Source organism: Echinops telfairi, unplaced genomic scaffold (genome assembly GCF_000313985.2).
Source record: "Echinops telfairi isolate 266 unplaced genomic scaffold, ASM31398v2 ScPeMD7_7424;HRSCAF=8462, whole genome shotgun sequence".
In the NCBI taxonomy this organism is placed as follows: Eukaryota; Metazoa; Chordata; class Mammalia; order Afrosoricida; family Tenrecidae; genus Echinops; species Echinops telfairi.
Genome location: NW_022111324.1, coordinates 78,901,777 through 78,918,565, shown reverse-complemented (window position 1 = coordinate 78,918,565; position 16,789 = coordinate 78,901,777). Strand labels below are relative to the sequence as shown.

Here is a 16,789-nt window from a genome sequence, read left to right as displayed (position 1 = left end):
CCGCTTTTACCTCAGGCTCACACTGGTGCGGTGTGGGAACCTGCACAATTACAGAGCCGATTCCTCCACCACCTTTCCAGTTCACACGACTCTGTGCGAACTGCACTGCGATCTGTGAACCCACACAGGATTCTGATCGCATGGGCTAGAAGACCCGTGCAATCAGATTCCACTGCAGGAAAAAAGAAGGCACATATGCCTTTTTCTTCCAAATCTAATGCGAGTTCAGCCATACAAGCATATGGCTGAACTCGCACTGCTCAGAGATCGCAACAGCGTGAACCGGGGCTTACACAGCACACAACATACAACATCATGCGCAACTGAATAGCAATCAGAATATAAATACACTTACTGTCAATTAAATTGGGTTTCCTACTTCTCAACTGTCTACCGAGCCGGATTAAGTTCCCATGGGGCCCTAGGCAGATTACCAGTTTGGGGCCCCCCTGCGATAACACTGAACACTGACCATTTGCATTAACACTGACCACTGACCATTTACGATAACACTGACTGCTGACCATTTGCGTTAACACTGAGCATTTACAATTAGCATTACCACTGAGCACTGACCATTTGCATTAGCACTGAGCGCTGACTATTTGCGTTATCACTGTGATGCAACACCCCTAGAAACCACCCGCAACCAACTAACCAACTTAAAAAAAAAGACCTCCGAACTTCAGAAAAAAAAGGCCCCAAAAAAAAAAAAAAAAGGCCTCCTAACTGAAAAAAAAATCCGTACTTGTTCTTACCTTGGTCCTCAGGCAGCAGCAAACTCTGCACAGGCAAGCTCTTGACGCCTCAGATCATACCGGAGACTGAGAGGAGGAATCGAGAGACAGAGAGAAGGAGGGGAGTCAGAGTGCGGTGCACATTCCACACATGCGCACTATGGGCCCTGAACAAGTCGGCTGCTAAGCAGGACAGGCAGTGGCAGCAAAAACACCCGGTGGGCTGGATAAATGTCCTCGGCGGGCCGCATGTGGCCAGCGGGGTGTAGTTTGAGGACCCCTGGCTTAGAGCTTCCACTGTAAACCACAGCCTTCTACAAACCAAGTACTTTAATATTTGAATTCTATGCTATCAATCTAACAAAGAATAAAAATTCTAATATTCAACAATATGTAATATAACTTTCTGGAAACACTCACCTTCTTAAACTAATGTCATTATTCTTGGTTGCTCTCTGTGCTATAATTTTAAATTCCCTTTGTTGGTGCTTCCTCCTCTCCTATCTCCTGCATTTTCCTGAGGGCTTTACACTAGACCTTAATCTTACTTTGCACACAGCCTAGCAAGGTCAACTATTCCCCAGACTCCAGTTGCCATCCTAGGTCAATGACTTCCAAGTGTGATCAGTGTCCCATCCTTTTTTCAGAACCACAGACTCAGCTCTTCAACTCCCTGCCAGGTGCCTCTGCTTGGATCTCTCACAGAGACATACAAGGGGGCTTCATTCATGTTCTTTTCATTTAATTTTCCAACAAACTTTTTGAAGCCCCTACAGATTTCTTTTTTTGCCCCTACATATTTCAAACTAAGTTCACACTGTGGGAAAGTGTGGTCCCCGGGTAGCATTCTCATCCTCCATGACTGAGACCTGGGTTGATAGCTGGCTAATGCATCTCATGTAGAGTCTCTGCTCCTCTGTCAGGGAAGGCTTGCATGTTGCTCTGATGCTGAAGATTTCTGTGGAGGGAGTGTCCAGTCCAAGAAAAGCCTGGCAGTCTACTTTTCTAAATCAGCCAATGACATTCCTGTTGTGCTGAGTCAGGGATCAAGAGAACTACCATTTCCATCAAATTCCCTCTCTGATATGTCCTCCATTTACTAAAAAGTACTGCAGTCACCCACCCAAGGGTTCAGTCTTTAAAAAACATCTTTTCTCCCTTTTATCTACCCTGTCCTGACCCCATAACCAACCATCAGCAAGTCTTAGATTTCATCATCTAAATAAATCATGCTTTCATATCCACTCGCTCCTTCCAGTCTTCACTACTATCAGGATTTCTATCATCATTTAAGTGGATTACAGCAGTAGTTTCATAAGGTTTTTGTTTTTGCTCCCATTACAGCCACTCCACTTTAAACCATTTGCCCCAATGCAGAGCAAACAACTAAAATCCATCACATAATTCCATTGCCTAAAACCTTTCCATAACCTGATCCTGCATAATTCTCAGGCTCATTCATCTATTTTTTCTCTAGCTCTTTCAACAATTTCTAAGATTTTAGAAGCACTTTAAGTGGTTTATTGAAAAGAAACTGAACTTGGTACATATATTTATAAAAGAAAATATATCTGTTAAACCCACTTTGTGAATCGATCCCTCCTCACTCCTGGTTAAATTATGAACATGCCCTACGGTTTTTTTGTTTTCTGTTTGTCATATGAACATTCCAGAACTTAGGCATCTCATTAAGCGTGAAAAGCTGTTTCTGAACTTGTCTATACCCAGGAGATTCGTATGAGGTGGAGGTCCATCCCCTCTCCAATTTTTTAATCATGTCTGACAGCTGCTGCCACCCCATAACCCCATCAAGCACTCTTTACTTCTCTGCTGGGTTTGATAACATGCTGTAATGGTCCTCCAGAACTTACAGACCATCCTCACAGTTATGTGGCTCATTAGGGCTACAACTTGGAAGTACCAGGCTACAACTCAGGACACAGGATGCAGCTCATCAATCAGGACAACTTCCAACTAGGACGGCTCTGTTGGCACTTTGTGGCTAAGCAAACAAGCAGGCCAACCTTTTTGGCCATGTGGATTGATGACCCTTCTAGGCCATACTAGATGAGCTCCTAGGCAGACCACCCTTCTTGGTGGAGGTAAACAATCACCCTTCTTTTTTTGTGTTGGCCAATGACGGTCTCAGCAGTCCCAGTTGAGCCTACAGTCAGGCCTTCGTGGCCTTTGGCTTGTCTTGCCACCCTCTCTCCTCCTAACTGGCCCAATTCATGACCAGTATAGCAGCCTTCTCAGCTGCTGGTCTCCTAGCAGCGCTTTCTGTCATCACCACTGACTGGCACTGGGCCCCTCTGGTGGGCCTCTGGCTGCTGGTTCTACCATCAGGCCTTCCTATTGCCTCTCTCAGCTCGTGTAAGTGCCCAGAAGCACTCACTGTCCCAGCAAACTTTCTACCTGAAGGCACTTGGCTCTCTCATCATGGGCTTGCAAGCCCACTGTGCTGTCGCACACAGATCTCCATTTCTCTGCTGCTGGGCTTTGTTGTACTTTCTCCTTGTTTCCTGTCTCGTGCTGTCTTCAGTGTTAGAGCTCTCTCTGTGGGGTCTAGGAGTTTCTCAGCATCGGTACCCTACATTCAAAGGAGCTTTTGTTGTTGTTGTCTATAGTTTTCTTGATGATAGTAAAGTCCCCTTCCACTCTGTGGGGTTGATCTTTATGTAAGCAAGCTTCTCATCAATTTCAAGGCATAGTCATTCCAGTGGGACCACAAATGAACCAGTCCCACAATTTATTCAGTTCTATTGGATGATTTTCAAGCCACTATTTGCATAGTAAATTGAAAAATCCCTGCAAGGTGCATTAAAACAAAAAAAAAGGATCAATCACAGGGCAGACTGTGATCTAATCAATCATTTCGATGGAATTACGCACCCAAGGCCCGAAAGACTATATATGGAGAGAACCCAGTGTACTGCCAAGAGTTATATTAAAACTTCAAATTCACTTAAATTCACCCCTTCCTTAAGCTTGGCTCTGCTTTAGGCTTGGAAATGAGCATTTCTTTCTGGCCGCTCTGGCATGGGTCTATGTGGAAGTTACACAATGTCTCGTCAACTTGATAAAAGAATGAAGGGGTGGAGTCTAGCCTGTGGCACAGCCTTCTCATGAGGATTCTTGGAGTTTCCTCGCTTCCTTCATGGAGGTGGGACACTCTCTGCTTCATCTTCCTGTTGCCAAACCATATGGAGTCAGCTGATGGCAGCCAGAGCCCTGGAGATGCGATGTGTCCTCTGCCATTGGATCCACAGGACTTTCCACCCACTAGCCTGTGATCTTTCGTCATTCAGCATCATTCCATGTGCTGGGTGAATCTGAAGAGGAATTCATGGGCTAATATTGGACTTATGGGCTAACATTGAGCTAATATTGGGACGCGTTATTGGTGCATAATTACTTCTTGATATAAAATTCTCTCTTACACATATATGAGTGTCTTTGGAGTTGTTTCTCTAGTCAGCCTAGACTAAGACAGTCTAGGAGAAAATGAGGGGGTAAAGGGGCGCAGCTGTACATGCTGGCAGAGTTACAGTCTGGCAATGGCAGTCTGCATCGAGAGTGGGCACAAGTGGGTACTTCCAAACTTTCCTCATCGCTCAGCCTACATGTCCCTCTATGTAGAGCTCTTAGATGACTTCAGGAAATGGCCTTTCATGGGGCCCTTATCTGATTTCTAAGAAACATTTTACTTTGTCCTGCCAATAATGGAAGTACAGTTAATTCCCAAGCGATTCTCCTCACGGTGCCCACAGACAAAGCCGTTCTGCCATGGCCTTTCACCTTTAAAATGCTCATCTTCATATGCCCCAATTCAAAGGGGTTGTGCTAAGTTCTGCTAAGGACATTTTGCAGCCCTGTTAATTGGCTTAAGGTGAGGAGGAAGGACCCTCATCCATTCCTCCATGGTGAGTAGAGAGGAGACACAAGGTACAATTCAAAAGAAAGTCTCTTAGCCTCTTCATAAGGATAAAAGAAGGTGGTAATCTAATGCTGGTGGAATGCACACTTGGAATTGCCTCTTTACCAGTCCTATGAGGATGGTCAATCCAGTTAGGATCTCACCTGAAAGAGCTGAGTGACTTGGCACCTGCTGCTTAATGTCTGTCATTTGGGGCCTTTATTGAAACTCTGACAATGGACAGAGTTACGTTTAACATCTGGATTCAACAACTGATATTTTATTTTCGACTTCTTAGAAACATTTCCCAGGTTAAGCTATTATATAAACTTAAATGCAGCAAAGAAAGTCTGCTGCTAAAATGAAAAAAAAAATCTGTTTAGAATTATAATTTAAAAACCTTTTAGTATGGCCGTCATTTCCATTAATCCAAATTAGTGAGATTTTGTTTTCTTTTTAAAAATTTTGTGGTTGTTGACAATATACAGAACAAAACACACATTAATTCAACAGTTTCTACATGCACAATTCAGTGACATTGATTACATTCTTGGAGCTATGCGATCTCATTTTCTGTGAATTTTTTCCCCTCCATAAACCCATTATCTTCTAAGATATTCAACAATGAGGACATCTGTTTAAGAAGGCGAGGTTCATATTGTGGATCCCCTCTGACCATGGAGTGGGATGCGAGTGGCCCTGTCCTGGGGGATTGTTGCATATGTCGTTGGGTTGAAATTTGGAGTCCTGTTATTTGATCTCCCTTATGATCCATTTGGATGTGTTCTGGTTTTTGGTGCTTTCTTTTATATTGAGATTTTTATGTGTTTTGCTTTTTTATTTTATTTTTTCCCCAGTGTTTTTCTGTGTATGGTGTCCAGGATGGGTAGATCTGTAGGGATAGTGGCTGGGTTGGTGGTTCCTTGGGCATGGGGTGCAGGAGGGGGTGGGTGGGAAAGAAGGAACTGGTGACAATGGACGCAGGAATGAAGAAACTGTTCTGGGGCGCATTGTGGTGGTCACTGTGGAACTCTTCTTGATATGACTGAACTGTTGAGTTGTGTGAATTGTATGCTAATGGAGCTGGTAAAACATCTATTAGTAGTGATAGCTGGCATCATCTGGTTCGGGTATCATGGCAAAGGAAGCAATTATTCACAGAGGCAATTAGCTGTACATTTAATTTTCTCTTTCTGTTCCTGACTTCTTCCTCTGGACCCTGAGTCTGATTCCTTGGGTTTTGTGTTAGGGTGGGTTGACTAGAGAAACAAATTCAGTGATACTCATATATGTGTAAGAAAGAGCTTTATATCAAGAAGCTTTGTGTATCAGGAAAACATCCCAGCTCAGTCAAACTCTTAAGTCCCTAAGTCTGATACTAGTCCATAAGTCCCTCTACAGACTCATGCAGTCACAAGCAATAAGGTAGAATGTAGGAATATCACATGCTGGTGGGAGGCAAAGGCTGGTGGATCCAGTGGCAGTGGATACATCTCTAGGGCTCTTACAGCAACCAGGGTCCACTAGTAAGAAGGTGGAGGCAGAGAGTGGGGGGCAGTCTCCCTGGGTCCTCCTTATGAGAAGGCCATCCCCACAAGGAGATACCATCAGGCGGTGACCTGATTGACAGGTTAGGCTCTACCCCTACATTTTTATATGTCTTCAAGGGCTTTAGCCATGTAACCTGCTAGCCTTGGGGGCTGTTGGTGGCCTGCCATGTTACCTGTCTTGAATCTGCTCAACTCTGCTTCCACTGCCGGCCGAAGTCTTCCCACCTCCTGCTTCATCCGCCCACCTCCTCGTTTGTCTTCCAGCTTTCTTTTCTGCAACGCCGGCAGCTGCATGAGTCAGAAAGGACATCTGGGTCACAGATGAGCTGGACTGGTTCTGCTGCGCTGCAGCCGGAGGTCTGCTTTGTTGATATACATTGCTTTATTTTACATATATGCGTGCCACTGACTTGGTTTCTCTAGAAAACCCAGCCTAGCACGCACGGGGTCTAGCTTTGCCACGCTTTACTGTATAAAAAGGCAGAGGATGCCCCGAAGCAAGGAAACACAGGTGATGGAAGATCAAGTCCATGCCGCACGAAAATCACCAAGGAAAGAAGGAAGAGACAAGGATCTTCCCCCAGAGCTGATGGGAAGCGAGCTGGCACTTCACATCTCCTCAACTGAGAAAATACAGTTTTATTTGTGAAAGCCACCCACCTGTGGCATTTCTTTTATAGCAAAATCAAGAAATTAAGGCCAAGAGAGAGTGGACATTGGCTCTGAGAGTTAGGTGTGGGGTCCCTAAAGAACATTACAACTTAGGAAAAAGCCATGGCATGGATTATTTTTCTGCAATCCTCCAAAAATGTTTCTGCCAGTTTCTCCTTCACAATCAGCATTCCGCCTCTTCAATGTGAAGATATTATAATTACTGCCTGGTCATGTCACTCCACAGTATTTCTAATGAACTGATACATGAAATCTCCAGAAATAGCTAAATGGGTCATTTAAATTCACTTTAACAATGTACAGGTAGTCTCCTACTTATATAATGCATGAGTTATGACAAACTGCACTTACAACCACCTTTTTTCCCCTTTGTGTGTGCAAATTATCTTATCATTAGTAATATATACTACATACAATGTGGCAGCACATTATTGCTGGTGTTATCATTTTAAGATGTTCACTTGCAGATGTTCAAAACCAGGATGTATAAAGATACTGATGATAAAAGGCAATAATAATAAAAACTAAAAATAAAGAGAGAAAGGAAGGCAGGGAGGGAGAGAGAGACAGAATATTCTAATGTCAGAACCAGCTTGCCCTAGTCTCAAATGAAACCCTGGATGCCTGGGCACTACCTGTATACACAACTAAATGCATGGACACCATATTTTACGTGGGGTGGGGGTGGCGGCTGGGGAGTTATGGCAAAGTTACTGTTTTATCTATTACAACCTTGTGGAAAAAAATCAAAATCTCAAAGCATCTGTTTCCTCAACCTCTGAAAAATTCATTAACTTTTTATTTCCTTAGCGATATGAAGCCTCTGGAGTCCACAATTCGTGAACAGAAAGAGGCTGCATCCCCTGTTACTCCCCTTGGAGAAACGACAAGCAACTATTACAAGAGAGGGCCTCTTCCTCAGGTAAGACGCGAGGGCACCAAGGGTAGCCTCAGCTCCTGTCAATCAAACCCTGCACACAGCAGGTCCTTCCATAGTCCAGGCCAGGCCTTCTTGAGTCAGCCTGACTCATGGCAACCCCATATGTGTCAGAGTAGAACTGTGCACCATAAGGTTTTGAAGGGCTGGTTTTCTGGAAGTAGACAGCCAGGCCTTTCTTCTGAGGTGCCTGGGTTGAGCAGCCAATGTCATGTTGGTAGCGAACATGGTAAGTAAAGGCAGTTTTTCAGCAGTCACGGTTCTGCTTTCTAGCTTCTTTGGGGCCAATGTCTTGAACCTTTGAAGAACTCTTCTTACTCTTCACTGACTCTCAGAGGGCCAGTCTGAGTTAGTCCATTCTTCTCAGTCCTCACAGACCTGAGTGACATGTTAGGGGGGCTCTCCTCTCCCAACGGGGTGTCTCATCTGTTATCAGAAAGCCACTCTGAAGCCTTCCAACTCACATTCCTCACACACAGGGCCCTGTGGTTTTGTTATAATGACATAAATTTACTTTAAAAGAATAGAAAGTTGTAGTTTCTTTTTAAAGTTAGAACATATCTTAAAATGTAATTTCCAGTCTTTAAAACAAGCTAAAAATATTCTCTCAAGCCTTGTTAAAGCCCCCAAATAGTTCAGCTTAACTTATGTCTACCTTGAGCGTTGCGTTCTTTTAAGATATAGTTTTATTGATATAGAATTCATCTATTATACAATTTAATTGCTCAATCATATTAAGAGTTGTGCAATCATCACTACAATCAATTTCAGAACTTTAAAATGTTATTTTAAGAAATCGTTTTATTGGGGGCTTACAGCTCTTTTCACAATCCATCCATAACATCCATTGTGTCAAGCACATTTGTAAGATGCTGCCATCATCATTTGCAAAACATTTTCTTTCTACTTGAAGCCTTGATACCAGTTCCTTATTTCCCCCCTCTGCCATGCTCCTTCCCACATGAACCCTTCATAATTTATAAATTTTTTATCCCCCATGTCTTACACCGACTGATCTCTCCCTTCACCACTTTTCTGTTGTCCATCCCCCTAGGAAGGGGTTATATGTAAATCATTGTGATTGGTTCCTCATTTCTCCCCCCACCTTCCCCTTCCCCTCCTGGTATCTCTATTCTCATGATTGGTCCTGAGGGGTTTATCTGTCCTGGATTCCCTGTGTTGCGAGCTCTTATCTATACCATGTACATGCTCTGGTCTAGCTGGATTTTTAAGGTAGAACTGGGATCATGATATTGGTGGGGGGAGGGGCAAGAGGAAACATTTAGGAACTAGAGGAAAGCTGTATGGTTCATCATTGCTACACTGCACTCTTTGTTGTGACTCTTCTGTGAGGGGATGTCCAACTGTCTACAGATGGGCTTTGGGTCTCCACTCCACGCTCCCCCTCATTCACATTGATATGATTTTTTGTTCTGGGTCTTTGATGCTTGATACCTGATCCCATTGACACCTCATGATCACACAGACTGGTCTGTTTCTTTCGTGTGGGCTTTGTTGCTTCTGAGCTAGATGGCCACTTGTTTATCTTCAATCCTTCAAGACCCCAGATGCTCTATCTTTTGATAGCTGGGCACCAACAGCTTTCTTCACCACATTTGCTTATGCACCCATTTTGTCTTCAGTGACAGTGTCAGGAAGCTGAGCATCACGGAATGCCATGTTATTAGAACAAAGTGTTCTTGCATTGAGAGAGTACTTAAATTGAGGCCCAATGTCCGTATGCTACCTTAATACCTAACATATAAATATATGCACATAGATCTATTTCCCTATCATTATATAAAAATATATTTACATGCCTGTATTTAGACCTCTTTAAATGTCCCTTGCCTTCTCGTTCTTTCCTCTATTTCCTTTTACTTTTCTCTTGTCCCACTATCATGTTTGACCTTCATTTGGGTTTCAATAATTTCCTCTTGGTTACATTGCCCTTGATTAAGCCCCACCAGTCTTCTTATGCCCTTCTCAACATCGATTTTAGATCATTTGTTGTTCCCCGCCCCTGGGTTTGTTAACACCCACTTCCTTTCCCCCACTTCCCTCTCTCTTCTGAATTGTTTATTCCACCTGTCTTATCTAGATAGACATGCAGAGACAATATTAAGCACACAAACAAGACAAAGCCAAATAAAGCAACAAAAGAACACAAAACAAAAAACCAAAATAACAACAATAAAAACCACTGACAAAAAAAGAAAAGCCTATAAATAGTTCCAGGTTTGTTTGTTGACCTTTAGGAGTGTTTTCCAGTCCAGTCTGATGGGGTGGCATGCTCTGGCCCCAAAGTCTAGTTTTGGTATTCCCTGGGAACTTCATTGCTTTGTTTCCTTTGCTGCTCTGTTGCACACCCTTAGCGTTTTGCACCGGTGTGGTGAGTTCAGAATGGGAACAATTCCTGCACTGTGTCTCCAGTGTTATCCCCCATAGCGCTTTGGGTCAGTGAGGGACATTGTGTCTTGTGGTGGGGCCGGCCCTATGGTCCTCTCTGTGCATTGGGTGCTCTGAGCAGGAATATCGTCCTCAGGGCTTGATGTTGCAGGATGTGCTCCACTCTCTCTCCTTCCCTCTTCATTTGCTTCTGTGTGCTCTGATGAGACATGCCCCCCTCCCTGAGCTGTAGCTTCAGTGCTGTCCTCTGTAGTGCATTCTTTTGGGAGGGGAGGGGGGACTGTCTACATAGTTGGGATTGGGGCCCACCCTGAAGACCTCTCAATTGGTTCCCTGCTTCATGCTGGTAAGTTGTATCCATGTCTTGATAGATGGGATTGAAGCCTGGTCCCTCTCTCCCTCTCCTCTGGAGTTATAAACAATACCCTCCTCTTGGGTGGTTTAGTGCCCTGTTCCTCTGCTACCCATATCTTTCCCCCCCCTTTTCTTTCTTTTCCTTTCCTTTCCTGCCACATGTATCCCTGGATTGGGTTTGGCCCCCCACCATTCCTGCCACATGTATCCCTGGATTGGGTTTGGCCCCCCACCACAGTACCTGGACCTCATCCCAGGGATGTATGTATATAGTAGCTTTTCCTCTATGCCCATTTTGCATTTTTAAGCTTACCTCAGCAGACTCATGTTGTCCTTTTGCTCTTGGCTTACTTTGATTAACATAATTTCCTCCAGTTCTTCTCATGCGGCAATGTTCTTCATGCATTCGTAACTGCTTTTTAGGGATGCGTAGTACTCCATTGTATGCATGCACCATAGTTTTTAAATCCATTCATCTGTTGATGGAAATTTGTTTCCAACTCCTTGCGATTGTGAACTGTGTTGCAATAAACATCGGAGCACAGATGTCTGGCCGTGGTTTGTTTCTTGCTTCTTCTGGGTATATTCCCAATAGGGAGATTGCTGGGTTTGTATGGTAGTTCGATTTCCATCTGTTTTAGATATCACCAAATCAATTTCCATAGTGGCTGTACATACCTACAGGTCCACCAGCAGTGGATGAGAGTTCCTATCTCACCACAGCCCCTCCAACACTTCCTGCTTTCTGATTTTTTGAATTGGGCTGTCTTTGAGGATATTAGGTGGTATCTCATAGTTGTCTTATGCTAATGATCGGGAATATTTTCTCATATGCTTATTGGCCATTCGATTTCTGCCCTTGTGAAACTTCTGTTCAGGTCCTTTGCCCACCTCCTTAGTGGGCAGTTAGTTTTTTTCTTTTTGAAAGCGAGCAGAGTATGGTAGGTTTTAGTCGTAAGGCCTTTGTCAGAACATTTTCTTATACTCATTGTTGTTAGTTCCCCATTCCCCCCCATCCTCCTCTGCTACGTCCCTACGTAATAATTGAACAAGTTAGTATCTCTATAAATTTACCTATCCTGGATTTCATATATAGAAAATCATATGAAATACAAACAAACAAAAACCAGCCACAAAGACAAAACAGCAAAAGCTCAATCAAAAAGGAGTAGAAAATACTGAAAACAGGAGCAACTTAAAAATGAGTCAAAAGGGATCTCAAAGGCCTTTTTATCCCATCTACATCTGCCCCAATGGGCCTGACAAGAGTCTCTGCAGTATTGACACTATACTTACATGTTGGATCTAACTTTTCAAATAAATTCTGGAGTGGCTTTATGCAACACTGGCACTGATTTCCGCCAACCGTGAAATAAAGAACATGAACAATAACTTGTTTTATCCGGATGCTTATGTGGTGTGGCGTAAACCTTTAAGATCCCCAGTCACCAGAGGAAGCAGATGCTATCGATGATGAAGTGCACACCCTAGTGTTCAACCCAAGAAATTGTAATTCCTATAGTAACTTTAGGGAAGTATAAAAAGATACAAAAGTCCCACTATGAACGTGCATTGCTCTGAGAAGGTGCCATAAAGTCTGCCACCCATCAATTTTTGTTGGTAATTAAAAAATATATACAGGAAGCCATAAAATGAATTATTATACGGCGAATACCCTTGTGACTCCTACCTAGATTGGGAATATTTGCCAGTCACCAAAATGACCCTCCATTTGTCCCAAACTACTCATATACATTTTCTCTCCCATATATAATCATTAAGGCAATCACTTGCTATGTTTCTTTATAGTTCCATCACCCTAGTAAACACTCCTGAATTTTATAGTTTTGTTTTGTTCTTTATACAAATTTAATATGATTTTTGAATTTGCTTAAATTTACAAATGCCTCCTTAATACTTGTCTTATGCTTACTATTTATTTGTTGAAGCAATTGAATCTTTTGACTTGTGGAATTTCCTCGTCTGGTGCAAGTTCTTCTTCACATAGTCTACATTCTCAGATATGTGCTTGGCATGCAGATTGAATAAGAATGGTAAGATCCCAACACACATCTTTCCTAATTTTTCAGCCATGCACGATCCCCTTGTTCTGCTCCTCATGAGCACACGAAGTGTTCTGGAATTCTCATTCTTCTCTAGTTGGTTACGATCCCCGCGGTCAAATGCCAAAGCATAGTCAGTAAAACACAAGTAGACATCTTTCTGAAAAACTGCATTCTACAAAGGCCCATCTCATAGCAGCAATGATATGCCTGGTCCCACGCCCTTTTTGGAATCCAGCTTGAATACCTATCTGGCAGTTCCCCGTCAGTGTACTGCTTGAAATGTTCTAAAATTATCTTTAGCAAAATTTTTCTCACATGTGATATTCATGTTATTGTTCTATTTTCATTTTCTGTTGGGTCACCTTTTTTTTTTTTTTTTTGAATTTATTTATTTATTTGTTTATTTTTCTTTTTTAACATTTTTTTTTTTGCTTTTTTTTTTTTTTAGGGTAGAGATTTTATTTTATTTTATTTTTAACATTTTATTAGGGGCTCATACAACTGTTATCCCAATCCATACACACATCAATTGGGGTCACCTTTCTTTGGAATGGGCACAAATATGGATCTCTTCTAGGCAGTTGGCCAGGTTGTGGTCTTCCAAATTTCTTGGCATAGACTAGTGAATACTTCCAGCACTACATCAGTTTGTTTGTTTTTTTATTTTATTTTTTAACATTTCAATGGAGTCTTTTCTTTCACTAATGTCTTAATTATAGCTTAGATTTTTTTCTCCTTCAATACCATTGGTCTTGATCAGATGCTGCCTCTTGAAATGCTTTGAATGTCAACGAATTGATTTGATGTTTCCTACATCATTCAGTGTTGGTCCCTAGAACCCCTTAATGTTGAATCTTGAAGCTTTTTTCCCCTCTTTAACTTGAGATAGCCGGCGTATGTTCTTCTCTTTTGTTTTTCTGAATCCAGATCTTTGCACATCATTGTAATACTTTACTTTGTCTTTTTCAGCAGCTCTTTGAACATTTTTGTCAGTTCGTTTCCTCCATCATTTCTTACCTTTGCTATAGCCGCTTTTGAGAGTCTCTTCTGACACCCATTCTGGTCATTCCTTTCTCTTTTCTGTCTGATGTTCTTGATGTCATTCCACAGTGCATCTCATCCTTGGTCACTCGTGTTCAATGTGTCAGATGTGTTCTTGAAGTGGTCTCTAAATCAGGTGAGATATACTCAAGGTTGTATAGTCACTCCCGTGGACTTACTTTAATTTTCTTCAGCTCCAACATAAAATTAATTGTATATGAGCAATGTGAACAATTATTGTATTCAAGGTAGGTTTTGAAATATTCTGTTCTGCAGCTGACTCCTGACCTTTTGTTTCCCTAATGATGTTGAGCTTCTCCACAGTTTCTTCTCAAAGATGTAGTCAGTCTGATTTCCGTGTATTCCATCTGGTGAGGTCCACGTATATAAATTATAGTTGAAAAAGCATTTTCGCTGAAGCAGTTGTTGATCTCACAAATTCTATCATGGGATCTCCAGCATCATTTCTATCACCAAAGCCATATTTTCCAACTACTGATCCTACATATTTGTTTCCAACTTTTGTATTCCAGCCAGTAATTACCAATGCATCTTGATTGTATATTTGATCAATTTCAGAAGTTGGTAGAGTTCTTCAATTTCCTTACTAGTGGTTTTAGTGGTTTTATTTTATTTTATTTTATCCTCAATGTGAATAATTACTGTATTCAAGGTAGATTTTGAAATATTCTTTCTGTTGATGAATTTGTCATTCCTGCCATAGTAAACTATAACCAGTTCATTCAACTCACTATTGACTGGGATATCCATCTTTCTGCATTCCATTTCACTTTTGATGACTTCCATTTTTTCTAGATTCATATTTTGCGTCTTGCCCCACCGGCAAATGAAAGTCCTGAGAGCCTTGCTCTGTGCCATCAAGGTTAGCTCTACTTTCCAGGAACGGTTCTTCCACAGTCTTCTGCTGAGTGCCTTCCAACCTCAGCGGCTCATTTCAGAGAATGTTCTTCTCTATTCATATGGTTTTCAGTGAATAATCCCTCAGATCAGGCCACCTATACCTTCCCCTCGGTCTGTTCTTAGTCTGGAAGCTCTCCTGAAATCTGTTCACCAGGGTGACTCTGTTGGCATTTGAAATATCAATAGTCCATCTCCTAGCATCAGAGTAACATGCGAGCCAAAATGTCTGCCAAACTGACAGACAAGTGATGGTTGTAAAATGATCACCACAACCATTGTGGCTAACATCTGTACAAGCATACCACTGATTCAATGTTGAGAAACATGATTTTGGCTCATAGCAACTCTACATGACAGAACAGAACTGCTCCATGGAGTTTTTTGGCTGTTATCTTTATGGAGGCAGCTCTCCAGGTCTTCCTCCGTTGACATTGCTAGGTGAGTTCGAACTGTCAACCTTTTGGTTAGCAGTCAGAAGCTTAATTTTTTGTGCCATTAAGTTTAGATTAGTAAAATGTAAAGGTCTTGTACAAGGTCAGAACAATCGTCGTCGCCGTTGTTAGTTGTCATGGAATTGGTCTCACTCCCAGGTCGCCCCATGTGCAACACAACAAACATTGCACATCCTGCACTAGCTCACAATTGTCCCCATGTTTGAGCCCATTGTTTCAGTCACGTTGTCAATCCACCTCTGCGGGTATCTCTCTTTTTGCCTGACCCTCCACGTTACCAAGGACGTCTTCTTTCCAGGACGCAGTTCACAGCCCTGCAACATAGAAAAACAATGGCATTGATTGTGCCTTGGAGAATTTTTATATTGTTTACGCATGGGGAAACGCCCACATGCACATTCACACACACACCCTTTTCCTGTTGCTATCCCGAGGGAATGCTTCTTCACATTTTCATACTGTTTAATTTAATTCCAGGAACACGCAGGACACAACCACAATGGGAGTGTTTGGTCTGTTGCACGTGTTACCACCAGGTGTCGCCATAGCACATGTGCACCGTGTTGCTTTCATTGTAGGAATTATTCATTTACTAAACTCCAAAGATTGTTATTTCAGCTAATGCTTTCATGCAACTAAACAACCCAAAGCACATTATGAAGATTAAAGAAGTGAAGGATGCGATGTTGTATAAGAAAATCATTTAATTAGGAACCATGATTGTGAAGACATTCCCCCCACTTTGCCATGGACTTTGTGTAAGAGGGGAAGCCAGGTGCTTGGCCTTTTGGGCACAGAGTACATAATATACCCCCATTATGATTTGAGTGATGTAGGTATAAAATGCGCTATCATCGCTGTCAGGGGTTCATGGAGTCGGTAGCAATAAATAAAACACGGTTTCGTCCTAGCCACCCTCACAACTGCTGCTATATTCAAGTCCCTTGTCGCAGCCAGTGTGTCAATCGTGGTGTTGAGGACCTTTTCTTGTTCAATGATGCACTACTTTACTTAGCATGCTGTCCTTTTCCTGATAACAAGTTCAAAGTATGTGAGATTAAGTCTCACATCCTCGCTTGTAAGGACCATTTTGCTCGAAGACCCTTGTTATTGCTATTGCTAAGATTAAATTTGAAAATGGCCTGCCACACAAAATGAGAGGGCCATTTGGCACTCTAGTTTCTGACTTGCTTCTTCAGATCTCACTTTTGCTCCTGGAACATTCTGGGCAAGTGGTTTGGCTCTGTCTTTCTCACTTGAATTGTTAATGAATCAGTAATGTCTTAGGAATGATATAAACCTTCGATGTAGCTATGGTTTCCATCAAATTGTTCCAGATTACATGAAGTCAATATGCCTCTCCTAGGGTTTGAAGACAGCGGACATTCTGGAGAATGTGATACTGAAAAATAAGCATTTATTATGGGTTGCATATGAACTTTGGTTACTGTGGTAAACAGGGCTTGGTAGAGTGTATTTGGCCTCATTTCTACACTTGCAGCCATGGCATGGAAAACTAGCCCTATTAAGGAAGATCTCCATTGATCTGAGATAAAAAATATTTTCAAACACACGTTCTCCAGGCTGAAAATGTGCCCCCACCCCACTTCACCCCCACTAGCCTTTCCTTAGGAGCGGTGGTAAAGGAGCTGCTACCATTAAAGATGAATCATTCCCATCTGGCTACTTCACTATGCCTGAAGGTTATCTGTAGACAAGAACAGTCAGGTTCTA

General features: G+C 42.3%; 1 long non-coding RNA gene across 1 annotated transcript in view; it reads left to right on the top strand.

Annotated features, from left to right (window-relative positions):
• The first annotated feature begins 7,691 nt into the window (after positions 1-7,691).
• The window catches only part of LOC123522597, a 13,062-nt gene continuing 3,964 nt past the window's right edge, over positions 7,692-16,789 (top strand). The window contains exon 1 of the long non-coding RNA XR_006680841.1: positions 7,692-7,797. This is a non-coding gene — a long non-coding RNA (uncharacterized LOC123522597). The remainder of the gene's footprint in view (positions 7,798-16,789) is intronic.